Source organism: Balaenoptera borealis (genome assembly GCF_965194805.1).
Source record: "Balaenoptera borealis genome assembly, chromosome: 3".
Classification (NCBI taxonomy): domain Eukaryota; kingdom Metazoa; phylum Chordata; class Mammalia; order Artiodactyla; family Balaenopteridae; genus Balaenoptera; species Balaenoptera borealis.
In genome coordinates this window covers 28,377,283-28,390,229 of record NC_138866.1, presented here as the reverse complement: position 1 = coordinate 28,390,229, position 12,947 = coordinate 28,377,283, and positions in this window count along the sequence as shown.

Below are 12,947 nucleotides of genomic sequence, written 5' to 3'. Positions count from 1 at the left end.
ACACAGACTTCCTGCTCCCTCACCTGGAAAGCAGAACATGGAGAAAGAGGCAGGGTCCTGGACCAGATCTAAGAGTAACATGTAAATCCTAAGAACAGAAGACCCAGCCCTTACCCCTTCCGCAGAATAAGTGTCATCCTTGAATTTAAACTAGGTCAGAGGGTGTGTGTTGCTGCTCGGTCCCTGGCAGCCCTGGTATTGGATGCCATCAACCTGATAGTAGGTGCAGATGTCTTTATGTCGCAAGGATTGACATCTGTCCAGGTACCCTCTTCCTCCTCCTCAGGACATCTGCCCTGATCCCCAAGGCTCTGGCACAACCAGTGACTGTGGAGTCAGGCCCTAGTCCTGGAAGGGGAGCTTGAAAGACAGGACTTCAACCCTGGCAGCCAGAAGGGATAGGGGACTTCAGTGAGGGTCCAAATGTAAGCTTGTGGTCCTACAATCGAAGAGCAAGCCGTGAACTATCTCTGATAAGAATCACCTCCACACTGCTTGCAGGGCTACAAAGAACATTCTGTCCACGTGGTGGTTATCTTTCTCTCAGCATCATTTCCTCTCTGACTGGAGCTAATTATTTACTTTAAAACACAAAACAAAGTTTTAGGAAGCAGGAAAGATATTATACTCCTTCATCCCTTACCAGGGCAGGCATCTACTTATGGCTGCCCGCCATGTCCACCTCCCCTCAGCCAATCCCATAGAAGCTGGCAACTGTAGAGCCCATTTCTGTTTTCCCTCCAGAGACGCTAGGCTCTGATTTTTCTCATGTACAGTGGCTGCAGCTGCTGTGTTGCCATGCTGTCATCTGGTTGCTATGACTTATGAGGTTGTGGATATGCCAGAACGTGAATCTATTAATTTAACAGGAACTGGGCTCAGCACATATATTCCTTGTTAGGTCATTTGCTTTGCTACCTAAACCACATCCAGTGTGTTCGGCAATGGGAACGTTTCCTAGAGTCTGGCTTTGCAAAAATGCTAAATGCCCTGAATTTTGAGTCTGCACAGTTTTACATTATTAAATTACTATGGGGGACATAAGACATTCTAGCAGGGGTGTGCAAAGAGATTAGCTCAGGGGAAAAAATTAAGGGAAGGGAAATAGTCAAAGTCTCTGGTCTTCATTCTCTACACATTGAGGCCCTTTCTGCAGGAGATGTCTGTCCTAACTTCTGTAGAAATCCTGTGCTGAGCCCAGGCTGCTCACTGACAAGTCTGAGCTCTGGAACACCAGAACTAGGTGATGTGTGCCACGGTAAGAGAAACCACTGTCCTCTTCTGTGGTGCATGCAAGCAGGCATTTTTCATTCAGCCCTTCAATTAACACTTACTGAATGTCTACTAGTGGGTGTGCTAGGGATGCAAAGATGAAAAGGACAAAGTCTGTCCCTAGTGGAGAGAAAGACACATAAATTACAATGCAACATGAGAAGTATTATAATCGAGTTTTGCCTCAGGCACTATGAGCTTCCAGAGAAGGAAGCAAGTAGGTCTGTCGGGAGAGGGGCGTTATGGGTCACCACCAGTGTTTTTCTTTAAAAAAAAATTAAAAATTATCAGATGCATTGCATTAAGTAATAAAAAGTATTGTTTTGTGTAGCTTTTGTTTCAGTTGTGTATAATATATGTGTATATTTGTATGGGGTCATAGTGTAAAACATATTTCCTACATGCAGGCAAAGAAGTGTGAAAGTTCTGGGTTTAGAGAGTAATAACTAACTACCATACACTGATGGCCTAGGATGGGCCAGGCCTCAAGGTGTCCCACTGGAGAGTTGAAGAGACAAGCCATGACTTAAGACAGTTTCCAGATCCTTCTGAATTCTCCTTCTTTAGTAAATCAAGGCCAAGCCTAAAGGACCGGCTTCTTGAATCCTCTCTGAACAGAGCAGAGGCCTTCCACCCAGGCCAGATAGGCCAGCTTTAAGGCAGTGAAAGAGTAGCCACCCCCTTTCTGGCCTGCCGGATGGTGGGAGGGGAAAGAAGAGAGAGAAGAGGGTCAGAAATGCATCATGCTTTTTCCTCCGCTCCAGGTCTCGGATGGAAGCAGGAAAGGCGCATTACCTAATGAGTGCACTGCAAACACGAGGTGGAGGTGCAGTTCTCACCCAGTTCCCCACTGGAATTCTGGGATGAAGCTGCCTCCAAAGTGGTTTTATACCAAAAAGAGGGCAACTGCATCAAAGTGAACCTGGTGGTCAAGCTGGGTAGGCAGAGCGAGTCCCTGAGGCTTAGCGCGCCTGAGTCCCCATGGTTTCCACATGGCATGACTATCACATTTAGAGCCAGCAGCCTGCTGTAGCACTGCCCTGGTGGGGCAAGGTGACCCTGCAGCAAGCTCAGGGGAGTCAGGGGTCTGCACTAGTGAGAACACAGGGGGAAATGAGCACCAAGTTGCAAAGGGGGGAAGCCAGTGCTGGGAGGTAGGGGGTGGCTCTGCTGAAGAATCCACAAGTTCATGTGCCATAACCGGTACCAGCAGGGGCCTGCACAGCCAGCAGAAAACGAGAGGATGAGGCAGCTTGGTATGGTGGTTAGGAACAAGGATTCTGGGCTGCCCACACACTGCCTGGCTTCAAGTCCCATCTCTACCACATACTACCTGTGTGACCTTGGACAAGTTACTTAGCCTTTTTTTCCCCCAGTTTCCTTGTCTGTAAAATGAGGATAATTGTATATACTTGATAAGGTTGTTATAAGAATTAAACTAGTTTGTAAAGCTCTTATATATGTGTTCCTTAAGTGTCAGTTAAATCAGGAAATCACTCACCAACCAAAAGGATTCTATATGGATATCATACAACTCCAAGACCTCCAAATTGGACTTTTAGTAAAAATCTCCCCAACCATCAGATCATGGGGAAAGTTGGATCAGCTATAGACTGTACATTTAAGATATGGTGTAAGTTAAAATGTTTAGCTCCTCTACACATTCCGGCTTGGAAGATAGACATTGAGCAGCTCTTTTTTTTTTTTCCAATATTTATTTATTTATTGGCTGCATTAGGTCTTAGTTGCGGCACGCGGGATCTTTTGTTGTGGTGGGCTCTTCGTTGCAGTGCTCCGGCTTCTCTCTAGTTGTGGCACGCGGGCTTAGTTGCCCCCAGGCATGTGAGATCTTAGTTCCCAGACCAGGGATCGAACCAGCGTCCCCTGCATTTGAAGGTGGATTCTTAACCACTGGACCACCAGGGAAGTCCCTGAGCAGTTGGGACTATGGTTGACAGAATAACAGTCCTCCCCAAAATGTCCATGTCCAAATCCCTAGAACCTATGAATATATTAGGTTCATGACAAAGGGGAATTAAGGTTGCTAATTAGCTAATCTTAAAATAAGATTATTCTGGATTGTCAGGGTGGGCCAATGTAATCACAAGGATCCTTAAAAGTAGAAGAGGGAGGTAGAAGAGGAATCAGTCAGAGGGAGATGTGACTATGGAAGAATGATCAGAGAGATACAAGGTTGCTGGCTTTGAAGACAGAGAAAAGGGGTCATGAGCCAAGAAATGTAGGTGGCTTCTGGAAACTCAAAAAGACAAGGAAACGGATTCTCTCATAGAGACTCCAGAAAGGAATGCAGCCCTACTAACACCCTGATTTTAGCCCATTAGATAAAAATCTGTGTTGCTTTAAGCTACCAATTTAGTGGTAATGTGTTACAGTAGCCATAGAAAACTCATGCAGGAGCATTTTCTAAATGTAGTATTTTCTGGGAAGTATTTGCATCATGTATTAGTTACATGTGTTACCATGTGTATGAGAAGCCCCGGTTTTCAGATTACAATTTGAGCAGGAAATCTGGCTGGGTGGGCCAGGCACAATCCCAGAATGCCAGCACACGGGGAGGTTTCCAGAATAACAGGCCGCTAGAAACTCTGAGACAGTACTTTGAAAGCACAGTTGTATACAGTCCCCTGGCTTAGGGATGAATTCCAATACGCACACTGTTTCTTGGAGCTTCTTCTCAGACTTGGTAACTGTTGGTGCTAGCAGGCCAAAATGTGGAGGCCAAACATGGAAATGCTTAACAAAAGTAAACCAGAGTCAGCTGTCAAAAGCTGCTGTGGAAATTCTCTGTGCATTTGATGACCACACTTCCCCAGCAAGGTTGTATAACCACCCAGCCTTTGTAAATGAATCTTTTCACAATGAAGAGAAAAACACAAACCCAAGAGTCAAGGCAATCTACACAGCATTCATGGGATCTGGGTCAGCCAGCATGCTGAGGTTTAATCACTCTGTGCAGGTTGCTTTTTCCTGTGCATAGCTCAAAGGTTAAGCTTGCTGCACATTGGGAGGAAGTCTTGTCACAATCCTCTGCCAGTAATAAATATTGGTCCTGGGACATCGGTCTTAACACTGACGTGGGAGGTGTCATTTGAGTTCTCAGGCCAAGAAGTCACTAGACATTCATGACCCAATGCAGCCAAAAAAAATAAATTAAATAAAAGATCTAGATAAAACATGGGTTACATTGTCTCAGGTTTGGGTTTCAGTGAAAACACTTCTTTCTACTAATAAAGTTATTCGCTGTTGAAAAAAAGAAAGAAAGAAAGAAAGAAGCCTGAATTCCAGGCCCAGGCTGTAGCTACCCAGCTATATGACATTGGACAAGTCACTTAGCTTAGCTTGAGGAAGCAAGATGATTTTAGGTCAAGGATGTGCATGAAATCACACAGTGAAAAAGTAATTTTCTTTTCAATTCTCTTTTTTAAAATAAATTTATTTATTTATTTTTGGCTACTTTGGTTCTTTGTTGCTGTACCTGGCTTTCTCTAGTTGCGGAGAGCGGGGGCTACTCTTTGTTGCGGTACGTGGGCTTCTCATTGCAGTGGCTTCTCTGGTTGTGTAGCACGGGTTCTAGGCGCGCGGGCTCAGTAGTTGTGGCTCACGGGCTCTAGAGCACAGGCTCAGTAGTTGGGGCGCACAGGCTTAGTTGCCCTGTGGCATGTGGGATCTTCCTGGACCAGGGCTTGAACCCCTGCACTGGCAGGCAGATTCTTAACCATTGCGCCACCAGGGAAGCCCTCAATTCCCTTTTTGTTTTTCTGATTATGCCAAAGAGAGGGTCTCAGTTTACCGCTAGTGTGTCTTTAACAGCTCATTAATATGCGCTAGTCTCCCTTTTTGCAATGAGAGAGGTCTCAAACTCAGACACTTCACAGACAGCACTTTTCCCTGACCCACGAAGCGGGAAGAGTAATATTTCCTTCGGTTTGTTAAGAAGGAAGTAACATAGCACCCGAAACCCTTGGCCCAGGGCCCAGCTGGTAGATGACTTCTGATAAAGGAGAAAGGTTGACAACTTGACTCAGCACCCACCCCGCTGCAGCCCTGGCCATTCACATGTTAACTCCCACATCCTCACAATAACCCTGTGCAGTAGGCGCTGTTATTCCCACTCAGTAACCCCACGATGTAGATATTGTTCTCCTCATGTTACAGATGAGTGAGCTGAGGCTCAGAGAGGTTAAGTAACTTGTCTGGAGTCTTAGAACCAGTGGCTCCAGGTGAGATTCAAACCCCGATCTCTCTGACGTCAAAGCTCTCTTTCCCCTTCACCACATCGCCCCTCCCACCAACTTTGAAGCCAGACCTGATTACATAGGAACCACCTGGCTGGAGGTGGGGAGAGGGGGACACAGAAGGAACCCTGAATCCCTGTCTTGCTGGTGAGCATCCTCGGTCTCACTGCCAGTCTGGGACAGCCTCAGGGACCCTGGTTCCTGGTCCTGTTTTCCCAGTGTCTCCCCTGTCCCCACTTGCCCAGGGGAAAATTCTCTTCTTCATTCAGGGACTGGAGTCCTTTCATTGGCCTCTTATTTCTGTTGCTGGGTCCCCACCACCTTCTGCTGGCTTTTTCTTCTACCACCCTCTTGCCTGTTTAGACTTTGGACAATTGCCTGACATTGGACCAGTGCTGACCCTTGACCCTCTGGGGCTCACCTAGGTGTCTTGGTCTCCACCAGTCTTCTGGCTCGATGGTGACTTCCCTACAACAAAGTAATTTCTCTCACACAGTTTGTCCTCTCAGCGCCTCCACTTCCCTTTGCTCTAGTTTGTCATGAGTAGGTGTGTGGGCAGCACTTAGGCTGCTTCTCTCTCGGGCCGCTGCCAATCCATGCTTCAGGCCACCATCGGCTCTTGACTGAACAACTGGAACACACTCCAGTCTTGCTTGACTCCATTCCTTCTCCAAAGTACAGTTAGAGCTTTCTGAAGTGCCACCCGATTGTGAAACTCTCCTGCTTATCCTTCAGCATTTCTCCACTGTCCTTTGGATAAAATCTTGACCCCTTAGCCTGGCTTTAAAGACCTTTGTGAACTGGTACCTACTGAACCCTTCAGCCTATTCTCTCTGCAGTCTTCGCTCCCTATGAGCCAGTCATGTTAACACTAGTTGCAGTCTCTGAATGCTTCTGGATGTCCTTGGCACACAGTTGGTGCACCTTTACATGCTTCAATAGTATCCTGCATCATCTACTATTGTAATGAGGCAGAACTATTCTAGTGGAGGAGCTAGGAGCATAGGCCTTGGAGTCAAGCTATCTGGATTGAAATGCTAGGTATGCCACTTACCTGAGCTGTGTGACCTTGGGCAAGTCACTCAACCTCTCTGTGTTTCCATTTCCTCATCTGTAAGATGGAGATAGTAATAGTACCTACTAGTAGGGTTCCTGTGAGGATTACATGAAACAATGCATGGCCAATGGCTTAGTGCAGGGTCCGGCACATAGTGAACATTCAATAAATATTAGTTATTGTTATTTCAGCACACTCCATAATCTATTGTAAAGACCAGTCCCCTGTTTTGTCTTCCTCACTCTAAGCATCTTGAGGGCAGAGAGTGTGTGAGAGTGTGTCTCATTCACCATTAAATCTTTGGGTACCCAGCATAGAACCTGACACATATGGTACTCAGTACGTATTTACTGAACAAATGAATGAATGAATGAATGAATGTCTTGCTCCCTGGTTTAGCTAAGTCAACTTTGCCTGAACCTGATGTTCTCTTTGGATTCCCAAGACCAGTTGTCCCTGCTCTGGCCTGGGCAGGCCACAGCCCGAATCTGCCTATGGCAGCTCTAAATAAGTGGTGTCAATCAAGTTAGAAATACCCCCAGGTAGGGTAGAAGGAAACTCTCTCACACTGTTTGTCCTCTCAGCACCTCCACCTCCCTTTGCTCTAGTTTGTCATGATGAGGTGTGGGCAGCACCCAAACAGAGCAGGACATGCCTTCATGCCTTCAATGAGGGTTTGCTGGGCCACACCCTATTGGGTGCTGAGGATACGGAGGGGCGGGGGGGAGGTGGTAGGGTATGAGCCCTGCCTTCAGGAGCTTCCTGAGGGGTGGCCGGGTCCAGATCTAGCTGGCCAGACAAGGAGATGGGCAGTTCTATCGCAGGGTGCACTCAGCAGACGTCAGGATCTAACCTAGCCGCATGACTGGGAGCCAGGGCATGAATGCAGGACCGGGAAATCTGGTTCCTAGGATTTGGAGCAAGTCAAATTAGGGCAGCAGGTTAGCCACACTGAGAAGAGGCAGAGTTGAGACCAGCAAAGGTCGGAGTCCAGCAGGTGAAGCCTAGCACCAGCATGGAGGCTTTTATCTGCTTGTTCTCTATTGTTTTCTTCTTCTCTCCAGGAAGGAGGCTGAAGACAAAGAGAAAGCCACTCAAGATTTCTCACTCCAAAAGTAAGGGTGAATAAAGGAGCAGCAGCAGCTACAGGCCTATATTCAAAAGCAGCTTTGGGTCTCCTGTCAAGACGTGCCTCAGGAAGGCAGCAGCTGTGGGGTTGGATGGTCGGGCCTGCTCCTGGGCTAGCTGCTGGAAGCATGGCAATGTGAGAATACTGAGGACTAGGGCATGAGGCCTGGAGCCTGCTCTAAAGCAGCTGTGTGGCCTTGCATAAGTCACTCTATCTCTTGGGCCTCCATTTCTCCACTTAGAAAAGGAAGGTTGGGACAATGTTAAGGATTTCCAACCATCAAATCTAAAGACTTCTTTTTCAAAGCAAAAAATTTCAAAGACTCCACGGGATGGCAGTGATCATTTTGGTATCTGCTGATCAAAAGAAAATGCAAAATAATAAAAACAATCACTTTTATATCTTTTAAAGGAATTTGCATTTTATCAATCACAAGAGCATCTGCTGTCATTTACAAAAATTAGGGGTGCAATATCCTTAAAGGCCCAGAGTCGCATCTTTCATGAAAAGCTTCTACCCAAACCCACCAGCAGAGCTTTCATCTTCCTTAAGACTCATAGAAGTTAGTCACCTATACCTCTGACTTGAAAAATGTGAGGGACACCACAGCACTGGGCAAGTGTTTTTCAAACTTTTACTTATTATAAAGTCCATCAATGATGCTAACATGGTGGAACAAAAATTGAAAGCACAGGTGATGGGTGACATTTGTCACTTTTTGGCTGCCCAGCTTCAGAATCCCTCCCCAGGTGTGTAGAAGACTCCATCTTAAGTCTTAGTGGAAGTTAGAACCCACTGCTCACCTCTCACTACAGAGGCTGAAAACGCCAGACACTTGCTTCCCAGCCTCTTTTATAGGCAGGGCTTAGACATGTGACCTGGACTCAGCCAATCAGGTGCAGTGCCCTGGACTCTGAATAAGAGACCACAGAGCGAGCCCCTCAGATAACCTTGTTGCAGTGGGGTGGCAGCAGCTGTGGCAGCCATGTCCAGATCCCAGGGCATCAGCAGCAGCAGGGTCATCACTCAGGCTCTGACCATGGTCGTGGCACAAGCTTACCAGGGTTCTGAGGCCAGGGCAGGACTCTCTGGATAGCTTCTGTGCCACCATTTTGGCCATGCTCCTGGCTGTTTCCCAGCATCCTTGGTCTCATTCATGCCGTGAGCCTGCCTCTCTCGCCTTCCCAGATTCCGTGGGCTACTCAACATCCTTCCCATGAATTCCTCTTCTGCTTAACTCATCCAGAGTCAGTTCCTGTTGCATTTTAAAGTCACAGCCCTGGCCAATTCACAGTCATATGTCAGTCTAGGCATCCAACTTACTTTTGTATTTTGCTTCGGTCACACAGTTCTGAGAAAATTCTGATCATACAGGTGGATGATGTCTTAGTCCATTCAGGCTGCTATAACAAAATACCATAGACTGGGTGGCTTACAAACAACAGAAATTAATGTCTCTGGAGACTGGAAGTCCAAGATCGGAGTGCCAGCATGGTTGGGTGAGGACCCTCTTCTGAGCTGCAGGCTGGCAGAAGAAGCTAGTGAGATCTGTGGGGCCTCTTTTATAAGGGCACAGATCTCAATCATTAGGGCTTTACCCTCATGACCTAATCACTCCCAAAGGCCCCATCTCCTAATACCATCACCTTGGGAATTAAGATTTCAACATATGAATTTTGTGGGCAAACAAACATTCAGACCGTAGCAGATGGTTATAAATAATAGCAATAAACACCATTACATAGCACCCACCATATGCCAGGCCCTATTCTAATCATTTTAACATATATTAACTCACTTAACAGATCTTCGAGGTGGGTCTGTTAAAATTAAATTTCCCCTTTTACAGATGAGAAACTGAGGTACCAAGGAGTGGAGTAATTGGCCCAAGGTCAAGGTTTTAAATCAAGGCAGTCCTGCACCAGGGTTTGTGCGCTTAACTCCTGCTAACAGTGTTTTTTCAGTTTGTCTTTTGAGATTAGAAAAGTCTTCAATTAAACCAATTTAGCTAGGAAGAGAAGTGAAAAGTTTTGTTTCAAAGTTGAATGAGTAACTGTCAAAATATCCAACAACTGCTCTTCATCCTCATTGTAAACATAAAAGTCAGGCAATAAACAACTAAAACTTACAGCACGTACTGAACAAACAAGGCAGTTTTATCACTCTGTATTCACTGTTACAAGCCTGGTGGTTTATGGAGCCTCGTGGATCCAGTGCAGGAAGTACTCAGTTCTTCATTGCTCTGACTTTGTAAGCAGACGTGCCCAGGCTGGCGCAAGGCACACCCACTATCAGGGCCAGGCTGTGCTCAGAGACGGCAGGAGGAGCTTGTGCCAAAGTCCACACAAAACTGAGTTTACTAAAAAAATATCACATTGATGGAGGTATGTCACAGGGCACAAGAGTCAAACGAAAGAGCTCCCAATGGCCAAAGCTGGAACAATTTGAGGAACAAAATTAAGTAGCGTCAAATTATAATCCAAAATATAAAATAAATATCCATGAGTCCGTACGTACATACAATTTTTTAAAAACAAAACTTTAGGGAGTTCCCTGATGGCCTAGTGGTTAGCATTCTGGGCTTTTATTGCCGTGGCCTGGTTCAATCCCTGGTCAGGGAACTGAGATCCTGTAAGCTGCGTGGCACAGCCAAAGAATAAAAAGAAAAAATAAATAAAAAGAAAACTCTACAGTGGGGAAATCTGACAAACACTACTTCAGGCAGGTGATCAAGGTCAACATCACCAGTCATAAATCATGATGATAGCTTGTACCTTTGATACGATATGATGAAAATTGTACTTTACCTCTGTGAGCATCCTCCCCAAAAGCCATAACTCATGAGAAAAACATCAGACTAATCCCAATAGAGGGATTGCAAGTAGGATAAAAAACTTAACTAGTATTCACAAGGTCATGAAAAACAAGGAAAGTCTGAGGAACTGTTACAGCCAAGAGGAGCCTAAGACATGACTCCTTAATGTAATGTGGTTTCCTAGATGGGATCCTGAAACAGAAAATGGCCATTAGGTAAAAACTAAGGAAATCTGAATCAACAATGGACTATACTTAATAATAATGTCTCAATATCAATTCATCAATTGTGACAAATATACCATACCAATGTAAAATGTTATTAACAGGGGAAAGTGAGAGCTGGGGAGGGGGAGGGTAAGATGAGAATTCTGTACTATCTGCTCAATTTCTTTGTAAATCTAAAATTTTTATTTTAAAAGTCTACTGTTTTAAAAGAATCATAGAATTGACTGCCCTCCCCTCAAAAAAGTTAGCTTACCTGATGATGCAGCTTATACAATTGAAGTCTTGGTGTGCCAAAATTGTCTATTTAATGCATTCACGTTATTATAGACTAAACACTTTATAATAGCAGTTTTTGAAATACTTCAATACTTTTAGAATGAAATTCACATCTTCACATTGCATCCCTTAATCTCCTCAGAGTAGCTGCGCACAGTTTGCTCTGATGGAGGGGAAATCACAAGTAATGTCCTTTGTCCCTGTCCCTAAAACCCTCTGGATCTCTGAGATTGAGGGAAAACTCCATACCTCCAGGCAAAGCATTTCAAAACAACGCAGTAACTTCCCATCCCCCCAGCTCCACCCAAGACACTGTGTGAGCAACTGTTTGAAGCCAAGGCTGCAGTTGTCTTTGTCCTGAATTTGCCTGACAAGCCCAGTGCTTCTCGGCAGCGGGAAGGGCAGAAGGCTGGTATGAAGCGGGGCAACAGATGGCCGGGACATGTCCTCTTGAAGCTCAGCTGCCCTGGCCAGCCTGCCAAGCTGTGTACATTTCAAACGTTTGAGGTTCAACCAAGAGACGAGTAATGATTTTAAATCACTTGTTGAAACACATGGCTAATCCTTGGGTAGCCAGAGAAGAGCACTTTAAAAACTCCCTTAAATCCAGTGGGGGGACAAGGAAACTCTGTGTGCTTTCTTGGCTTTGAACCCAAATCAGGCCATCCTGGGGGCAGTGGGCATTTGTCCAGGATCCCAATATGCACCCTGCTTTCTCTGCTTTTGGAAAGGGTGTGATGTTTCGGTATGTGTGTTTGTTTGGGGTGATGGTGAAGAGGGCAAAGGCTGTTAGCAGGTAGGTTTGGATCCTGAGAAATTATGCACCCTGGCATTTGCCTGTGGTCTGAAATTGGGAGATCTCTAGGTTCACTTGCTTCATAAGTTCAGTCAGCTCTATTTCCCTGTCTGGGTTCAGGTCTGTCTTATTTCTTGACTGGCTTACACGAACAGTCTCCTACAGTTGCTTTGCAGTCCTGTGTCGTTAGAATCTCCTGCTACATGCGTCATCTCCACTATTATATACAGCATCTCCCATCTTGGATATATCTTTCCTTGCCTCCTCATCTCCCTCTAGCTACTGCTCCCATTTCTCCCTTTCACCACAAAGCTTCCTGAACTAGTCATCTGTTCTCCATGGTTCAAGTCTTCACTTCCTGTTCACTCACCCGCTCCTACTCTACTACTGAAACCTCTCTTGTCAAGGTCACCAGCAACTTCTATGTTGTAAAACCCAATGAGTCTAACTCTGTCCTCATCAAACTTGACCTATCAGGAGCATCTGACACAGGTGACCACTTCCTCCTCCTTGAAGCACTCTTCTTTCTTGGTTTTAATGGTGATACTCTCTCCTGGTTTTCCTTCTATTTCTTTAACTTCCTCTTCTCAGTCTCCTTAGCAGGCTCCTCCTCCTTCTGGTTGCTCCGTGTTGGGGTATCTCAGGGATTGGTCCTAAAACAGCTTCTAGTCTCTTTCTAAAGCTCTCAAGATGATCTCATTAGGTCCCAGAGCTCTAAATACCACCCGAATACTGACGACTCCTGATCTTACACCTCCATCCTTGAACCCAGACTCAACTGCCTCCTTTACATCTCTACCTGGCTGTCTAATAGACACCTCAAATCATATATTTCCCAGATGGAGCCCTTGATTCTCTTCAATCTTGAACTCTCCCCCTCATCTCTCCCCTCTCACCTCTTTAGCATCTTTATCCATCCTTTTGCTCAGGCCAAGATTCTAGAAGCCACCTTTCATTCCTCCTTTTCCCTCATCCCCCACATCCAAGCCATCACTATGTTCAGTCAGTTCTACCTCCAAGACAATATACCTAGTCTACTCCCCACTTTTTCTCCCCATCTCCACGGGCACCTTGCTAGTCTAAGCTGCCATCATCAATCACCTGAACAACTGAAATAGG